Here is a 20,050-nt window from a genome sequence, read left to right as displayed (position 1 = left end):
ACCTTGTTACTCCTGCATACGTAATGCTTGGCATTAGCACTATTTTTATTACCTTCATCTTGTTTTTTAAGGAAAGTATACTTTTTGGATTGAGCAGCGGGTACAGTCTCTTGTGCAATTGCCTTCCTTTTTTCTGTTTTCTTTAATCTGTTTGTTAATGTTCATTGTTTTATCTCAAATTACTCCCAGATATTTTGCTTCTTTTTTCCATTCCATCGTCTGATTTTCTATTTTGACGTTTCCTGCTTTTTTTTTCTATACTTTTGTTCCTCCGAACTAGATTGCACCTGTCTAGGTCTATCTGTAATTGCCTAGTAATTGTTTTCCACATTTTACTGTGATAGTATATAACGGTGTCATCTGAAAACTGCGCTATCTTGCATCTATTCATTTTCGGTATGTCTGCCATGTATAAGTTGAACAGTGCGGTCCTATCACCGATCCTTGGGGAACTCCGGCTTCAATTTCTCTGGTAATCTGGTACTATCGATAACCACTGTAAATTTTCTATTTGCCCAGCACGATTGTTTTAAGCTGAAGTAAATTTGTTGGTCTCCCTTATAATCTTTGTATAAGACTTTTGAAGAGATAACAAAAGTTAAGATTGTAGACCCTACAGTAGAAAAAATACTAACTTCATTATGATGGACAGGTACACCTAGCCTTGAATTATAGCTTAAAGGCTGTTTTAAAGGTAGATACTATTCTACTGGCTTACTGGCTTGCGCCTCAGCGATTAATGTTTATACTGATTTTTCAGAATAAACTATTATTATTATTATTAGTAAGGGGCCGGAAGTATTTCTGAAGCTTCTTATGTTATCTCTAGGAAAAAGAAGTATCTAACGATTAACAACTTTATGCAACTGAAATAATTGAAAGCATCTACTGCTTTGTGATAAACCAACTTCAGACATGTGTAAAACATTTTTCCGTAGGAAGCAACTTTAAATTTTGAGTCTTTCCTTAACTAAACGGTATAGTCAAAATATTTTATCATCCAGAATTTTTTTATACAGTTTCGCTCTTAAAGTACCAATTGCAACTCATAACATTTCTGAACTTCAAGCTAATAAACTAATAAACATAACACCATCAGATCAGCTTCCATCTCAACTCACTTTCGATGAAAATAACTTTTTTTATGGCGTCGAAATGATATAATTACTCAGCACAGATTAACGAATCCGCAGCGTTTCGAACGTCCTTCTGTAACTTTCTCCAGATGACTTTCACCCTTGAACGAGTGGCTATTACAACACCGGAGAACGTCCATTGATCGAATCTACTAAGGAATTTGCAGACGAGGTCTTCATTTAGAAATATCACGTCGGAGCTTTGCCTTTTTGTTAGATTGTCGAGTGTGTTAGTTCATGTAACTTTGATCGACAAGTTAACGAAATTGAATTTATATGAATTGATTATCATGCGTATGAATTATTTTGAAACAATCAAGTTATTCGTTTGATAGAGAAAGATGGAAACAAAACAAAAAATTTTTTTCAACACAAAAAACACAAAACCTTTTTTTTTATCGGATAAATTTCTCTTTGCAACGGAAAACTTTTGCCAATCACTAATTTTACGAGAAAAACTGACATGACATGACATGAAAAACGCGACAGTTTTTCGAGCAAATTTAGTGATTGGCAAAACTTTGAGTCAAAGAGAAATTTATCTGATAAAAGAAAAGCTCGAGTGTTTTTTGGCAAGATAAATAACGACAGAATATATGAATGAGAAACTCGCGAATGGACTAGTTTTCATTTTTTTGTTAAGGATTAATTCTAAAAATTTAAGTAAAATGAAACAAAAATGTGGAAGAATCATTGAAATATCTCTAGAAATGAAAAAGTTATGGGACTTTGAAGTTGCGCTTGGAAGAATAATTTCATAGTACGTGTAAGTGGCGTGACGTCACACACTAGACGACTGGTATTCGCAGAGTGCTTACATGCATTGGTGTACAATCACTTGTGCCGTTCGTGTCGTGTTTTGTTCTTTACACGATGGCTGAAATAACTTACTATATACATACATATAAATTACTTTTTTCTTTCTTTACTCCTCACATAAATATGTTTTGCCATTGATTGACTTCAACAACCAGTACTCAACTACAAACTGTTTATGGAACGTTTTTTAAATAAATCATCGTTATAAGTTGAACCATGATGAAGCAAACTCAAAAGTAGATACTTACTTAAAAAGTTTAACTCCTTTTATTTCAGCACTGACATAAGATGGATTTGAAGAAAAAACTCCATCAATGCGAATATATCTATTTTAGGCAAATTGTCACTTTGTCCTTTCACGAAGCCTTTTTCCATTATGGTGACATAAAAACAAAACTCGAGTTAAAACTACACTGTACAACTACAAACGGCGCAAGAGCCTTGGCGCGGCTAAGTATTTAAACGTACTTTATGGTGTAGCGATCACAGGCAAGTGCGTGACGTCACAGACCAAAGACGTTCCGCGCTAAAATCCGTAAATTTAAATAATTTATTTCTCAGTCATTTATTGATGGATTTTCAAAATTTTTTCACTGATTTATCAGTTTTGCTCTATATTTTAATCGTGTCAAATATAGAATTATCAACATCACTAAACTAGTCAATTGAGTGAAATATCGAAGGTATCATGATGATATGTTTTCATTTCCGCGCGCTTCATGTCAAGTTTGATAGTTAAGGTTGGGGACAAAATTTGCTTACTGAAAATGACATATTCTCCCTCTATATATGTTTATTTCTCTAAGAAAAAAATCTATTTATACATATAGGTTACAAAGATTGAATATAAATCTGATTGTAAAGCTGATTGTAAAAGCTTCTGGACAGATAAAAGACCATAGAAAAATTATTTTCCTTTGATATTGAATAATCTCTTTATGCCCAGGACATGTCTATTAAATTCACCTCTGTGTTGAAAGAGAAAAGAAACTTTTATCGGTCTCGAGTATCAATCAAGCACGTCATTTGTTTCTTTATATATCGCAATTACGAATTCTTCTATCGTCCCGTAACACTTAATGGAAGCTCGTAATCCACACAACGCATCTCCATCCTCGAATAGCAATCGAGGTAACTAGATATTGTCGCCCATGACCACTTCGATTTGTGATGAACCGTCTGAAAGTCAAATGAAGTTATGGAACTGATTAGATTTCTGACTCCATTCTTGCAATATCGATTTTGGTATCAGCTTTCCCTCACGGAGTAACTAGGACGCATCGGACAGAGAGAGAGAGAGAGGAAGAGTTTACTTGGTCAGGAGTGATGGCGACAGTCAAGTTTGCCGATAGGAATTAGATGGAATTCCGTGAGACTGATGCTTTAGTGGAATGCTCCAAGTTTGAGTGAAAAACACTGCAAATTTCACGACGGAAAAGTTTGTCGCTTCCTCTATCTGGCGCGTTTTCGAATTCGTAAATCTACATCAATATTTCCGAATTCAAAATTACATATTTTGAAATTCATATCAACAAAACTAAAAGGTCAAAAATATTCCATTAAGTAATGGGTTATCCATTTTTTGGATCCGGAAGTGAACGTAAATAAAACACATTTTTATTCAGAATATCAATCAAATTTTAATGTTAATATAATGCTTGGACCTCAACATTATGTGTGGAATCATTCAAATGTCCTCCGCGTGATCTCTTACAGGACTCGATCCTTTTGAGCTAATTTTCCATGACTCTCCGGCATATTTAGAGTATTATCTCACCAATAACGGATGTTGGTTTTCAGATCGTCAAAAGTCTTAAGATTATGGGGTTATTTTCATAACCCCACAAAAAAAACCAAAGGTGATAAATCACAAGATCTTGATGGCCATTCCATATCACCGGAACGAGGTGTTTTCTAGCAATAAAGCCAAACCGGGTCATATTGTGTGGCTTGTTGCGCCATATTCCTGGAACAAAATCTCTTCCAATACGATATTATTGGAATATCATGAGAATTGACGTAACATTTTCATCATTTTCAAAGGAGTACGGGTCAATCAGCCACATCAGGCCACATTGCACACCATACATTGACTTTTTGTGGATGTTATAGCCTCTCAGCAGTTACATGAGGATTTTCATATGCGTCCATTTTACTTGATTACATAGTCACTGATGAAAATATGAAGAAAATTCGATGCGAAAAATCATCATCTACATGTTGTTATTTAAGAACACAATCGGCATGTGTTCTTCGCATTCTATGGTCAGCTGGCTTCAGTTCTTCTGGCAACTGAGACTTATGGGGATGTAGATGCAAAATAAGCCATAGCATGCCGTAAGAGTGGCCCAAATTTTGTGCGCGCCGAGGTGGATAAATTTGGATTTTCTTTCTCTAATCTTACAGAAAAGATTTTTTACTTGACACCTCTTGATTTTTCAGTGATGGGTTCAATTTTTTCATCACAGATTCGATAGTTCATCAATGAATTTGATGAAACAAGAAACCAATGGAAAAAAGTCCATATTTTCTCTTCCCCTTCAATATAAAAGCATCCATGCATACCCTTTTCTAACAAACCATATGTTGCTCAAAACAAATAGGTTAATATTAGAATAATGAACCGAACACCTTCAGCTAGACTAAAGTTCCTTTCTGGAATATCCCTGCGCTCATTTGATATAATTCCAGTAGTGCAGTTATTTAGAACGAAATAACGGTTTATTCCCAGAGCGTGCTGCTCCCTGATTATGGGCTCCAGGAAGTTATTCAATTAACGTTCTCTTACACTCATCAACATATGCAAGACTTACGATGAGTTTGAATCTGAAATTGATATACGTATTAGAACATCCTATAAGTATAGGTTATAATTGTTCATCTCAGAAGGGTTACTTCCAATGTGTCATATCCAAATTATATAATTATACCATTTAATTATTATAAATACCAGAAGTCAAAGTTAATTCAATAAAAAGTTCATTTGAAAAAATTGATTTTCACCGTTTTAAATCCCTTATCTGAATCATCGAAACCTGTTAAACCTTGGGGAGAGAAGACTAAACGCACATACTCGGAAACATAAAAACACCCCTACACTTTCACCCTCTTTTGCTTGCACAGTTGTTGATAGGGATCATTTGCAGGCGGTAACTAAGTTAAACAACTATGAACGCCTGTTCCAGTTCTACACAATCATTAAATTAACCGATATTCTATCCACTCAAACTACTCATTTAGTGCTGTTGGAGTTCTATTACGAAATCCAGTTGATCTTACTTTTGAAAAATACTACTTGATATATTATTTATTGTAAATACTCAAATTGTATTGATATTTTCACCGTTATCTGTCATTAAGTTTATTAACAGTGCTTCAATTTGTTCGGTCTTCTCGAATAATCGTTTAATTAGTGAAGTAAAGTCTCGAAATTGCCATTCTTGATAATGTTTAGTGTAACGAATCGCTGAAAATGTTTCATTTGATATAAACCAAATTTAAGAAAAACTAATTGACTAATTTCCGATATTTTTTTGAAATATGCAATCGTATGATGGAATTCAACATTCATTCTGAAATTATTTCAATTTTTTGTACATTGAATAAGACCTATTCAGTGTACAAAAAATTGAAATAATTTCAATTGCGACGGCAATGACATTTCGTAGTTATTTAACAAGATGCTGCTGTCAGGTACAGATCCGAGTTATCTGAAAGTATCTCGGAATGGAGAGAAGAAAGAAGTGAAGAGGAAATAATGTTATTTGAGCTTTTTTATTGAAGGCAAGAAGCTTAAATGAAAAAATTAATAATTCTATGCCCCGAAAGTACAGAAGGACTATACTAATTATTCCAATGTATAATTTGTTATTCCTTTATTCTTTTAAGAACTGAACATGACCTTGCAATTTTAAATGGTTATTTTCGCTTATATCCACACTCTTTCTATTCAAAACCCCCAAAGAAATGGATTTCAAAGATATAAATACTTGTCCATTCAATATATATTTCCATTCATGACATCAATCTTATGAAAGTTGGTAGAAAATATATTTTTTATTTTGTTTCTTGAGTTTGTGCTCAAAGGTTTCAAAGTCAATTTTTTTTAACTATAGAAGGAACTGGTTGTGGAAAATGCAAGCTTTCAACTCTCATGAACAGAATAAGAATCTCGAAGAGGTAATAATTATAATCGTGCCTTTTGTTTAACGAAGAAAACAGATAAATATATAATATTAGATATTAGGATTAGGTATATTGTCTTCAAGCGATTAAGACTAGTTCAAGAAAAATTCCAAACCCCGCAGAATATTCCTAGTGTTTACTCAAATAAATTTCGAAAAATCCAAGAATCTACGCCATTTCAAAAACCAATTTGAAGAAAACTGTAGAAAACTTTTACCATCACTATTTTCTATTAGTTAATGACTAGTAATACAAGTTTTAAATTTTTGAAAATGCAATAAGCAAGTTCTTTTCAAATGATATATTGTCCGACGTTAGAGGAAATAATAAACTGTCGAATATTGAAGTCATCCAACCATAACTAATTAGAAGTTGTGAAGAAGAAAGTTCGAAAGCCGTGTAAACTTAATTCAGTAGTAAATATGTAATGACGAATATTTTTGTCGTCAACAATGAAATATTATGTAATTTTCTGATGGCTTTTTCTTATGAAATATGTTATTTCATTCATACGCTAATTGTGCCTTTATAGACTACATATGCACAACTGAGATCTCCAATTTGGCGCATAAATGAATGAGCGCTCGAAAGCACCTCACTTGACACCAGTGCTTTCCTCTTATTTGTTATTTTAGATCAAAATCCAAAATCTCAATTCCGTTGGTTTTGTGCTCACGGGCATAGGTATTTGATAAAATTTCATTTTGATTTTAATTTTTTATGGTTAGAGTTAAGCGATCAACTTGAAATTTTCATCACTGTCAAATCTGTAGGTTATAAATAATTAACAGTAGCACAACATTTCGAACGACCATATTTATAGAACCCCTAGTCGTATGGTGCACACTAACGAACTCAATTGCTGCACATGAGATGAAATTCTTCCTTAGCAAATTTCAAATATCTAATTCTAATTTGTTGGAAAGTTATCTTTTATATGGCCGAATGGACGGTCAGAATCGACAATTACAATATTCATTATAACGAAAAGTGTTAGTAATAAAAACAGAAAAAAGAAAATGACTGCAATGAATTTGATACAATGGAAGAGTGAAAATCCTGAATGGTATTCATTCGCAAAACGCAATAAATTCTTGGGAAAACCCAGAGAAAATTCCCGTCGCCCCATCATGAAAGAGTCTATTATGAAACTTCGATTTTCCCGATGAAATTCAAACGGTCCTCGAATCTCGGCATTTCCCATTGTGGTTTCGATTTTTCGCCATGTCAGTAAACATATTGAAAATTCTATATGGAAATTTCGAATTAATGATGGGAAATGATCCCGCCACCCTTCCTCTAACAAACGGCATCCCCTTGGAAGATAAAATCATGTGTGAAATGAAAATGGGTCGGCAGAGCTGTTCAAGAGAGGGAAATATCGTTGTTCTCCCCCAACTCCATTAAGGGAGGGGTTAGAGAACCGAGCAGCGCAAAGAGGTGCGAGGCCATATTTACCCTCTTGATTTATATTTTTATATTTGTTAATTTAAAACGTGACTGCGGTACAAATGAGGAACCGCTCCTTCTCATCGAGTTTCCTTTGCGATTTTTTTTTTGTTTTGGCGCTGCGATTCGGTTAAATTATCCGAACAGAATAAAGTTATTCGTTTATTTAATCAGAAGCAGTTAAGCTGTATTTTTTTAGAGAGCTCTTGTTTGAACCTTCACTGAGCAGAATGTGAATTAATTTTTTTATGGTATTGAATTAAGAATTCTTATTTCGGATCGGATTTCTTTCCATTCAGGGTATCCCAGCATTAGTGGTCAAGAATTCACCTCTGTATAGTGCGATCGAAAATATTGGAGGAAGTTCAAATAATTTTTTCTCCGATTGAGAGCAAATATTGATTTGATATCAATCAGCGAAGCAATTCTTCTCCTGTTTAGGCAGCAAAGTGATTATTTTCAATGCGAATAAAATTCCACATTTTCTGCCAATCAATATTTTTGGCCACCTTCTTTATTTCTGGAGGAGTAAGTACCACTAAGATCGCTATCACTGCCCATAATATGAATATATCTGATATTTTTCCAAAAAAACTGTCAGATATTCCATAAGAAGTCAAATTATAATTATTATGGACATAAACATTTCCATAGCAACCAACAATTGCGATTTCTACCAAATTTCATTTCAATTTATCACTACAGGAAAGACTTAAAGATTGTGGGAATTGTAATAATTTGCAAATACAATATCCTACATGTATCATTATAAACAATCAAAGAAAAAATTATTTGTTTCACTCGGCAGCAAAGTAGATTGGCTGCCTTGGCTGAATTCCTAGCCTCACTAGCTCGGCAGTCAATCTACTACTTTGCTGCCTAGTAAAACAAATAACTATTTTCAGGATCTTCAGTCTTCCAATCATATCAATCACATGTTGTGCAATCAATAATGGCTTGACACAAGAACTTCTTTAGTCATTGGTGGTGTTTTATACCTGTGCGCCAGTTTATTATGGCCGTGTGCACCGAAGAATGAAATCCAAGATTATTTTTAAACCCGAGTTACATATTTCAGTTCTGTTGCGCCGCAAATTAAATTTACTAGTACCAGATTAAAATAATACCGCAAAATAGATTGTTTACTTGCCGCTTAAAGATATAACTCTACTTTCATAACCTATAATATATTTGTTTTCTGTCAGTTCTATGTATATAACCATAAGATCGCGCTACAAGTAAAAAACTAAAAAAAAAGGTCAAATATTGCTCTTTAGTCCAATGAATTTGAATTTCTATCCCTTCTTAATATCCAGAGTTGTTTCCATTTTCAATTCAAAAAGGATTACAGATTATATAATGGTTATGTCACAGTAAAAGATACTGTGATAATAGTTGCGACAAGAATACTAACAAGAGATCTAACGATAATCCCTAGTTCTGTACAGTGCTGCCATATGTACAGTACTTCTATATGGAATGCTTGGTGCACATGGAATAAAATTAATCTCAGAATAATATTCAACCTGGTATTACTTGACCCGGTATTAGTAGTTAGTTATGATTACTATATTTAGATACTGCTTGTGTCTATTTCCACTTTTTAAAACTTCCTACTGAGCTTTTTAAAATTTCACTTCTAAGTGTTGAATGTGTTTCAAGTTTCATGTCACTCGAGTTATTTACCAATGAATCTTTCTTCAGTTAATTACACTGATCTAACCTCTATTTCATTACACATTTCCTTATTACGATTATCCAATTTTTCATATTATAAAAAAAACACTATGAAGAAATTTCAAACAAGAATCTCGCCTTATCCTTGACATTAGTTGCTAGAAATAATTCAGTTCTAGGATCGACGACATGAAATTAATGTAACGGTTCATATTCTCGCATGTATAGTATGCGAATACGTCACTATAATACGTAATTGTAGGTTTTTAATGACAACAAATTGTTGGTTTAGTTTCATTTCCGTATGGTTTTGGGAACATTGATCGGATAGATATCTTTATGAGGATTTGCTTTTCGACTTCTCTGAGAAATAAAATAGAGGGGTTTTCTAATAAGAAGTTTCATTTTGAATAGCTCGTTATTCGGACAGCTGTCACTTTTGAAGCTGTCATCTCTTGACATTTGAGATGTAAAACTACGCCATTACTGAAAATGAAGGAATATACGTTTTAACCATCCATTCAAATTGTTGAAATTCACTACAAAAATGCTAGTTCAAACTATCATATTATCTCGAAACCTGAACTTAAGAAAGGACATTTATGAATATCCATAGAGTAATAAAACAATGTTTGCATGTCCCCAACATAGTTAGATTGTGTTGTCGGATTTTGATATATTTTCAAATCCACAATTTTACTACATCGTTAGGAATCTATATTTTTTTAATTATATTGAATGAAATATATCTATTTGAGTGATTTCCGATTAAATGAGCAATTTTGAATATCTGGAATCCGATTTTTTCCTAATTGTCGAATTTATAATAAGCAGAATATTTATTATTTTCTGTGTTTACCTGCTGAAGTCCAAGGTTTGGCAACTTTTGCTCTATTAGTGTCATCCGTTGTTTCACGTCGTTTGCGCGCTTGCAGTTTCTTTTGTGAATTTTTGTTATATTTAGGTATTTATTTGAATATATTTTGATTTAATATTAAACATTGATTCACTATGGGACATAAGAAGTGCGTTCTTTGTGGAGAAACTCGCGAATTGAGTGAAATATCGTATAACTGATATGTTTTCATTTCCGCGCGCTTCATGTCAAATTTAATAGTTCATGTTGGGGACAAAATTTGCTTACTGAAAATAACATATGCTCCCTCTATCTATTTTTATTACTTTGAGTGAATATGTAATTATTTTAACATGATGGATAGATCACAAGAAACAAAAAATTTCCATTGCAATTTTATTCGTTTGTTGAACATACTTATTTCAAATGAATTAACGTTCGAGAAAAAGTCCACGTATATGATTTTTAAACTCACTCACAACAATATTGCCTCATAATTGTACAGTTTGCATATGATCAACAATACCGCCATTGTACGATAATATTTTCTTGAAAGACATCAATATCATCTCAGATTAATAGGCCGTATGCAAGGATTTAAAAAAATTCACTAACCGCAATCACACAGAGACAAAGCGAACTTATCGCGGGTCTTGAGCCTCTCTCGCTTTCTGAATAAATTATGGTGATTAGCCTGCTGCGAATTTGTTCAAGCCCTGTTTGGAGTACCTAATATAATAATTTAATGCCCAGATGATTTTGAATATCGAATAAGTTCTTGTTTTGGGGCCCTGGGCACTGTGCCAGACAGGCTGCGGTAAATACGGGCAGAAGTGTACCTACCAACTTTATCATCGAATGCTGTCTCGAAAGAACTCCGCTTTTTATTGCTGCCATAATGGTTCTTGAGGATACTCGCCTGAAATATAAATGTATATGAATGCTTTCGTACTATCAGGTATTCATCTAAACCTGTGTTATATCTTTCCCACTGAGATATCATGAAGGCCTTTTTTGGACGTTGTTTTTTCATATTTTTCATTAGCAAAAATGTTATGGACATTATTTTAATACCTTGGAAAAGCTCCAACTTTATAAAAAGATGCCTATTTTATTTCAAAAGTACATACTTAAGATTTATGCCTTTTTGACCAAACATTCTCTCAAGAAAATAGGTATTGACTTCAAAGTACTGCTTGAATATATTATCGAATTTCTATTTGATAATTTGTGTATTTTTTCGGTAGAAGGAGCAGTTCTCGAGACATATGCTCATGAATTTATTATGCTTAAGGAGACTACCACGGTTATTGACCTATATTAAGGTGATATTGACTTCTTTAGTGAATTAAAAAATGGCATTATTTTTTTCAGAAACACATTTTTCGAGAACGACTCATCCTACGTATTATTTATCAGATTTTTAGAAAAAACTATCGAAATTATACTCGGTTGTCAGAAAAAAATGGTAAACGGGAGTTTAAGGCATTACGCCATCACTTTTTTGAGAATACCACCACTAAAACATTTTCTCTATTTCAGTATAGTACATTTCTAAAAACAGTTCTGTAATGAACTCATTACAGCATCGTTTTCAGTTATATTTTTCGTTTTTTAGTTGTCTATACTGACTTCAAATTTCAACAAACGTCAATAATTTTCAATATAATATAAGTTGAATATAGTGAAATGATTTGCAACATTATTCGCAATTTCTCTTAATTCTGGTAGTGTTAAATCGATTTCGTCAGACATCATTCACGGATTTAATGCGTAATTGTAAATTATTTCAAAATTCGAAACGTACGATTCATATTCAAATTCCGTAATCTGTAAATTTTCGTAACATTCATACCAACTGCCAAGATACAATGCAAAAGTCACTAGGATATATAATCTGAATTTTTCATCTAATTTCGACAATATTTCACAAAACTCTACTGAAATAGAGAAAATATCGTCTAATACTCGTTGCAGAAGGCAATTCCAACACTCCTGCGTTCCAAAACTCGCTCGTTTTCGAATTTCGCATTCGTGTTTGAATAGGAGCCCATTCTGCAACTTGTTTTAGAATATACTATTTTGTGAGCAAAATATAACCGGCATAAGATTTGCCGTGAAGCAAATTTCCATTAAATTCTCAGAAAATGTAAGATTAGAATCAAGACTTCGGATGGCCGTAATTCGAAGTGGAAGCATTTTTGGACTTATATTTATAGAAACTTTTTTTCTTATTTTGATGAGTATAAGCATCTCCCGTACCCCGCCTATTTTTCCAATTTTTATAGGTCTTGAATTCTAGGCTAAACTAACCTGTTATTCTTCAAGGCCTTCAAAAATCCTTGATGACGACCTTTACGAGATGTCTTGAAATGATGACCCTGATTAGAATAAATTGGAATCCATGATTTGTACCAATTAAAAGCCTGATTGATAGCGAGGCTGCTGAACATTACGTTAACGAACATTTCGTATACGACCTTGGCTGCGTTTTTTAACTCTCCGACAAGCCAGTCATCAAGCGAAATCCGTTAGGAAAGAGAGCAGCGACTGCCCAGGCAGGCCTCAAGCTAATATTGCCTAACTGTAAAGGTGGTTTTTAAACACAGCTATATTCGCTGCATTGTGAACACGCTGATGAAAAACATCGTGAAAGAGAAATAATAACGCAAAAAGGGTTCTTCGCCGGTTTCGATAGATGATATCAACGCCGGGATTCATACTGTGAAAGGATGAGAAAATGGAGGCATCTCATCATGTTCTGAAAATACGAAATGTACCGTTTTCGACAATGTCGGATATTTTCCATTTCGATATTGGCTCTAGGTGGGCTTTAGGGGAATAAAATATTGAATGGATGAACAAATAACCTGTTACTAATACGATTATTCTTCATAAGCGGTTAAAAATGGTTATTAGGACTAGTGCAGGGTGTCCCAAATTCGATATTCACTAAGAGCATTTCCAGAACAATAATACTTAAAGAAGGCCCGACTAATTTTTTCCAAAATGATAATATATCAGAAATCAGATCGTAAATAATGTATATTTATAATAATAATATATATTTATCCTTTAAACCACATATTTACAATTGAATACATATGTCACCAGAAAAAAATATCTTGCATCGTTTCTGAAAAATGACTGTTTTAAATATTTCGCTATACCTTGGTTTTTTGTTCGAGATATTTTAAAAATTCCAAAATGTCTTTTTCTGTAATTCTTAAGATTTATATTATACTCATAACAGATCTTATAAATTAATTACTGTTTTAGAGATAAAGATTGATTGCTTTTTAAATGGGACATCATTTTTCAACGCAGTTTTTTAGTCACAGATTTGTCTAAAAGCAACCTGTTGTCAGTTGTTCAAAAATGTCATGCGTTCCAAAAAATATTGAGGTTCCCAATTTCATTCTTGAAATTTGTTATCTAAATCTTATAGTTCTCGAGATGTGCTCTCAGTGAGCATCGAATTTGGGACACTCTGTACTTATTTTATATCCAGAGTAACTATAACCGTTGCTGACAATCATCATTCCTAACGAACGATTGATACAATCGATTTTTTTTTTGGAAACATGAAAAATCAAACTTCTTATGGCAAATTCTTAGTCAAGTCTTTAACACTTCAAATTCCAAGATTTTCAAAGTAGCAGTCATAAGACTACAATAAACTAAACGGTTTTGTAAATGTGGAAAATTTCAGGAAATTTGTAATGTATGAGTATCATTAATTCTCTTTGATGTTTTTCATCAGCTGAGAAAGGTTGACAAGAGTCATCTCGAACTTTAAAAAATTGTAGCCAAATTGGAGAATACAGGTGAATCTCAATTATTAATGTGATTCTTGCCAAGAAATTTTATCTCTTAATTGCAGTTCAAAGGTCAGATATAATATTCTTTATTCTCTGTCCTATATTCTAGAAGGAATACCGAGTCTACAGCACTAAAATAATCAACAAAAACTGTCAATGTTACTTTCACGATCGATCGAATTTGACCTGCTTTTTTCGATTCGTACTCATTTTGACTCTTAAACCTTCACCTTCCGACGCTTCCATGCTTAAACAATCGTTTGAAATTGAAGGAATTAAATACATTTTAGTGGCTATTTTATCAGACTCTAACAAAGATTTTCAATTACCATATATTCCACTCCAACGAAAGCCATAGAGGTATACATTATTTGAGTGAGTTTTCATTGTAAATCAAAACACTGAGGAAAACCCAAAATGACCTTAAATCTCATGTGGATGTACTTTTTTGTTAGAATGTATAAATAGATATTTATTCCATATTAAATGAAAATTGAGTGTTTATAATCTGAGGTATATAAAATAACAATTACAAGCTGAATGTACACTTTCATGTCGATCACATAAAAACTAGAAAAATTGTAAGCGAAATATTGAATATTTTCAGAACCATAGATCCGACTAAGTTGAAATTTAGTTTGTACAGTAGGGTTGATTATTTCTTTTTGCTGTAAAAACTTTTCTCTACATTTTCATATATAAGCCCACAGGCAGTTTCACTCGAAATGAAACACTGAAACATATTGAACATGGAAGCAATGAAGACGAATCAAACTTCGACAAGTCTGCACACGTTTCGATTTCTAAGAGTACATTATAAACAAAGCTACTCTGACGATTGCATAAAGATCTCGTTAAAAAGGAGCACTTTAATTAGATCCGTATGAAATGTGTTCCTAATATCTGAACACTCATTATAACTGAACCCGTTATATCCGACTTGGAATAACATTGAATTCAATGTATGTCGATTCGTACCTACATAGAGAAATTGTTCGCTAAAACGCAGTTTTCGTTATACACTAAACTGTAGATGTAAAATAACCGTTCGAATACTGAATTTTAAGAGGATCGTATAATCTGAATCCAAATAAAATAACCTATAACATCATAACATAATACATTGATTAATTTGTGATTTCTCTTGAAAAATCAGAAAGTAATCAATGTTTCAATTTTTAATCAATGTTTAGGCAAATGGTGCAACTGACCATTGGAATCCTATATTTTTCTTAATTGAATCAGAATCGGAAATGAATGAATTAAAATCAAATCATCAAAGTAAGTGCTCTAAAACATTGCCCCCTTGAGTCTCACAATACCTGAGACGATCATCACAACTTTGTAAGTTTCAATTTATATGAGAGGGAAATATGGCAGAGGTATAGGAAGACAACCTTCTTTTATCTAATTGGACATTATTTATGGAAGGGAAGAGGTGAAAACGTTGTCGTTCTCCTGTCAACTTTCGGCATTCTTTATGCATTTCTTTTTAACACATTGATATTGAATCGTAAGGTACAGACTTGCCAACACTGTAGAAAAGTATGAACTGTTAAGCAGGGTGTTCCTCAGAGTTCTTCAACGGAGGCATTTAATGAATTATTCAAAATATTGTGAAATTTGGAGCATACTACATCACTTGTCCGTGAAGTGAGAATGATTTCTCAAATCCCATCTTCCACCGCTTGGGAAACACAGCTGACGAAAACAATACGTATAATAATGATACGAGAAGTTAACATTGTAGAATAGTAAAACCAAGGTCGTAAAACCTCGGTTTCACTTTTGCTGGATTTCATATCAATTCTATTTTGACAGTGAACGGCTGACAGCCTTGGGAAATGTTGTTTTTTAAATGTTCGACTCACTTCAGAACCTCCTCCTCCTCCGAGCAGGACGTGGCATTCTGAACGTTCCATAGCGGTGTTCGAATATTTTGCGTGTCTGATTTTGAGGAACTTGAAGTTATTGAGGTCGCGTAACACTTGGCGACTGACTACTTTCGTTTTATCCAACAATCACGTTGATTTTACATTGTCTGTGAAGGAAAGGAATCGGAGAATGTTCGATTTCATAATACGGCAATGTCGGTTTTTGTCTTCGATAGGCTCTTACACAACTGATGAAGGTTTCGTTTTATAAGTTTTTTTTTACCGGCGGATTAAACAGATGGGGAAGACTGGGGACGGTTTATACAAAATTGTAAATAATAAAAAAATTGTATTCAACATTCACCAATCCATTTATGTCAGAGTGAAATTTAAGGACTCCGCTTAAACGTTTAGCAATATTTAATAACTGAAAATGGAAATTTCAACCTTGATTATGAGTTCTTGAAATTGTCGGTGCAAAGTGTCTCAAACCTCCCTATACATGGGGGCTTGATACACTTAAAGGGAGGTTTAATACAATAAGAAATAGGGTACAAGCAATAATAAAAAATCAATCTTTTATTATCATAACACTTCCTAATTCTTACATAATTCGCAAGTAAACATTTTTATTTTACTGCACAGTCTGAATGGCACTCCATTTTCTGACGGAGATGACGATCCAGCTTGCATCTACTGCAATTATTTCGGCGTTCATCAGAAAACGGATCTTTTTCATTTTCTTCCTCAGGATCCAAGTCATCAAACACACTTTTTTTTGTTTTTGCATTTTGGTTTGAAATTTTTCTTTTGAGGTGAGGCTAACTATATCAAACCTCCCTAGAAGACAAAATTAGAAAATATAGGACTTGATCACATTATGTTGTTCGATTGAAGATCTTTACTACTGGCGTCTTTGTTCTAAATGAAATGCGTATCAAAAATAAAGTAATGAATTTCCTTAGTTTTTGTCGATAAAGAGATGAAGACTTACGTTTGTTATGCAAATTCTTACATCGAATACACTGCACGCGATTACGCCTTTTTTTGAAAAACCGAGACGGGAAATTTGAACGTGTATCAAACCTCCCCTTGTATCAACCCTCCCAGTCTCCCCTACTCTAATTTCTCGAAGAAATTTGAAAGGAAATGACGATTTTTTTATCGGTCCGACAAATTTCATGAATTTCCACATCTCAAAAACGAAGAATTTTCGAAAATTTAAAAAAAAACGATCAACTTAGGTTTTTAGGATGACGAATTTCTATCATGGGTTTTTTCAGAGTGATAAACATAAATAGAGGTAACATATGTCATTTTCAGTAAACAAATTTTGTCTCCAATATAAACTATCAAATTTGACATGAAGCGCGCGGAAATGAAAACATCAGTGATACGATATTTCACTCAATTCACGAGTTTCTCCACAATCAATGCACTTCTTATGTCCCATAGTGAATCACTGCTCATATCAACTCAAAATATATTGAAATAAATACCTAAATATATCATAAATTCAGAAAACAACTTCAAGCGCGCCAAACGACGTGAAACAACCGATTACTCTAGGAGAGCAAAAGTTGCCAAATCTTGGATTCCAGCAGGTAGATACAGAAAATAATAAATATTCTGCTCATTCTCAATTCGAAAATTAGGAAAAATATCGGCTTCCAAATATTCAAATTTGCATATTTAATCGGGAATCACTCAAATAAATATATTTCATTCAATATAATATACATTCATAATGGTATAGTAAAATTGTGGATTTGAAAAATCACAATCCGACAACGTAATCTAACCATGTTGGGGACATGTAAAAATTGCGTTTACTCCCTCTATCTACGTTTATTACTATATGGGCCTGATAGATTTGTATAAAGAACAAATTTATTCAACAGAAGAATACCTACTCTAGTGACTCAATAAAATAGGCCTCACATATCGAATAAACCCTAAAAATCAAATAAACGAAGAATGTTAACAAAAAGCCGCCATATTTAGGCTCAGAAACCGGCAACCAATCACAAACGAAACCACTCGTGTCGCCACTGTGTTTTATTAAGTCACTGTAACCTGAACCAATTCAGTACGCCATCTATGTTTAATCCACTCAACGAAGCTCTTAAATCAGAAGACTCCTCCTTCAAATATAACATAAATGAACAGTAATTCTAATAATAACAGGTGAATATCAAACCTCCGATGCGGGATTTTCATCTTTGTAATCGGGATTCCTGATTATCCCCGTCATTGCTATTTCCCCACCAATCTCTCAGAGCTATCGATAACTAAACGGAATACCTGTGTGAGGTAGACCGACGATTCCTATTCTATACATAATTCGATCCCCGTCATCGCAAAAAAACCCCAAACGATTATAATTGACTCGGAACGGGGATATCGAAAAAGTGATTGGAGTCAATTTGCGTGTTGTTTTTCATTCAGCCTTGTCAGGCGGTCTGTCAAGGTATTTCAGTTGAGCGTGTCTAGGTTAATAGATATCTGCAGGCGGATTGTTTACCCAAACTAAATCAATATCTAATATAGAGAGAAGTCGCAACGGGAGAATATACGTAGCGACGCCCCTTCGTAAGCCACCCTCCGGCCCTAAACTATATCGAAAACTAATCAAATAGTGATTGAGATTTATAGATGTAATGCGTCACGATTTATTCTCATCATAGCATCAGTCGAATTTTATTTAAACCTCTGTTGATAACGGGCAGCTTATTGATTTTGTGACGTTATAAAAGGAGGAATTCATCGCTAAGTAAGCGCGGAGAATCCTCAGTTATCATTCTGAAAAACCAATTACTCAATCTGATGGGTAAAAAGTTCTCAATTGGAAAAGGAGGTGGTTGGATTACTTAGTAACGAATTCGAAACGCATTGAATTAGATAGTCGAACTGGAAAATACTTCAAATTATGTACTATTGTTTATTATTTCCTCCTACATCCAAATTGATGGAAAAATGACAGTATTTATAATAGTAATTTACGTAACAAGTCCGGAAAATAGGGTTTTTTTGGACGAATAGACAGTCTGTGGAAGTCTGTGAGTCCAAAAAAACCATTTTCGGGCGTGTTGCGTACAATATTTTTTCGGCAACCATGTAAAATAACACTATCGCTGCTGCTTTCCATATTTTATTGCGATTGCGATCAAAAAACATGCAAATTTTTGACAACTAATTTCATATGAACTGTCAGCCGTTATCTCGGTTGCTATGGATTCTATGATTCTTTTCCGGCCTAGTCCGGGAAGTACGTACTTTCCGGACTAGGCCGGGAAATGCTACTTTCTCAGAGAAAAAGCGTCCGGGAAGTGAGCACTTCCCGGACAGTTGACGAAAAAATATATTTTCATTGGGCACTGATCGTGAAGGTACAGTAACTTTCTGTATTTCTGATACAATGCTTTAACCTACGCTCATCTACGGAGAGCGGTAACACTGTCACATACTATATTTGGCCTGAAAAATTTGTAGGCTAACATTGAAAATTTTCCTTTTCCATGAAATTTTAATTTATTATTCAATATAGTAGCCTCCAAGAGAGTCACAATGGTTATAGCGATCATACAATTTTTCAATACCATTTTTATAGTACGACGTGTCTTCAAAACAAGCCTCAGTTTCGGCGATAAATTCCTCTTGAGATGTGTAAACAGAAAAAAGTCGCTGGAGCTATATCTGGAGAATACGGTGGATGCGGAATCAATTTGAGGCCCAATTCATGCAGTTTTTCCATGGTTTTCATTGATTTGTGACGCGGTGCAGTGTCCTGATGGAATAGCACTTTCTTCTCCTTAAAATGGATTTGTTTCTCCGCGATTTCGCCCTTCAAACGCCTCAATAACGGTATGTAATAGTTGCTGTTGATGTTTTTCCTTTTTCAAGATAGTCGATAAATATTTTACCATGCTCATCCCAAAATACCGATGCCATAACTTTGCCAGCTGACTCTTGCGCCTTTTCACGCTTTGTCTGTTCATCACGTACAGTTCACTCGGCTGAGGGTCATTTGGACTGGAGCTAAGATTTATCCATTGCTACATATCGTCGCAAAAATTTGGGTCTTTTACAATAATATATACAAAAACTGCTCAGAATCATCATCAATTCGGAAGCAATGTTTTATTAACACACGAAATTCTTTTTATCCATTTTTTTTCAAACTAACATAAGTTGCTCTACTTGAAATGCTATATATATCTCACAAGCTGCTCG

General features: G+C 33.8%; 1 protein-coding gene across 2 annotated transcripts in view; it reads left to right on the top strand.

The window, feature by feature from the left end:
• The window catches only part of LOC123684729, a 95,037-nt gene that overhangs the window by 56,816 nt on the left and 18,171 nt on the right, over positions 1 to 20,050 (top strand). The gene's annotated exons all lie outside the window — the stretch shown is intronic.

Source organism: Harmonia axyridis, chromosome 7 (genome assembly GCF_914767665.1).
Source record: "Harmonia axyridis chromosome 7, icHarAxyr1.1, whole genome shotgun sequence".
In the NCBI taxonomy this organism is placed as follows: Eukaryota; Metazoa; Arthropoda; class Insecta; order Coleoptera; family Coccinellidae; genus Harmonia; species Harmonia axyridis.
Note: the sequence above shows the minus strand (reverse complement) of the source record. Positions and strands in the feature narration are given on the sequence as shown.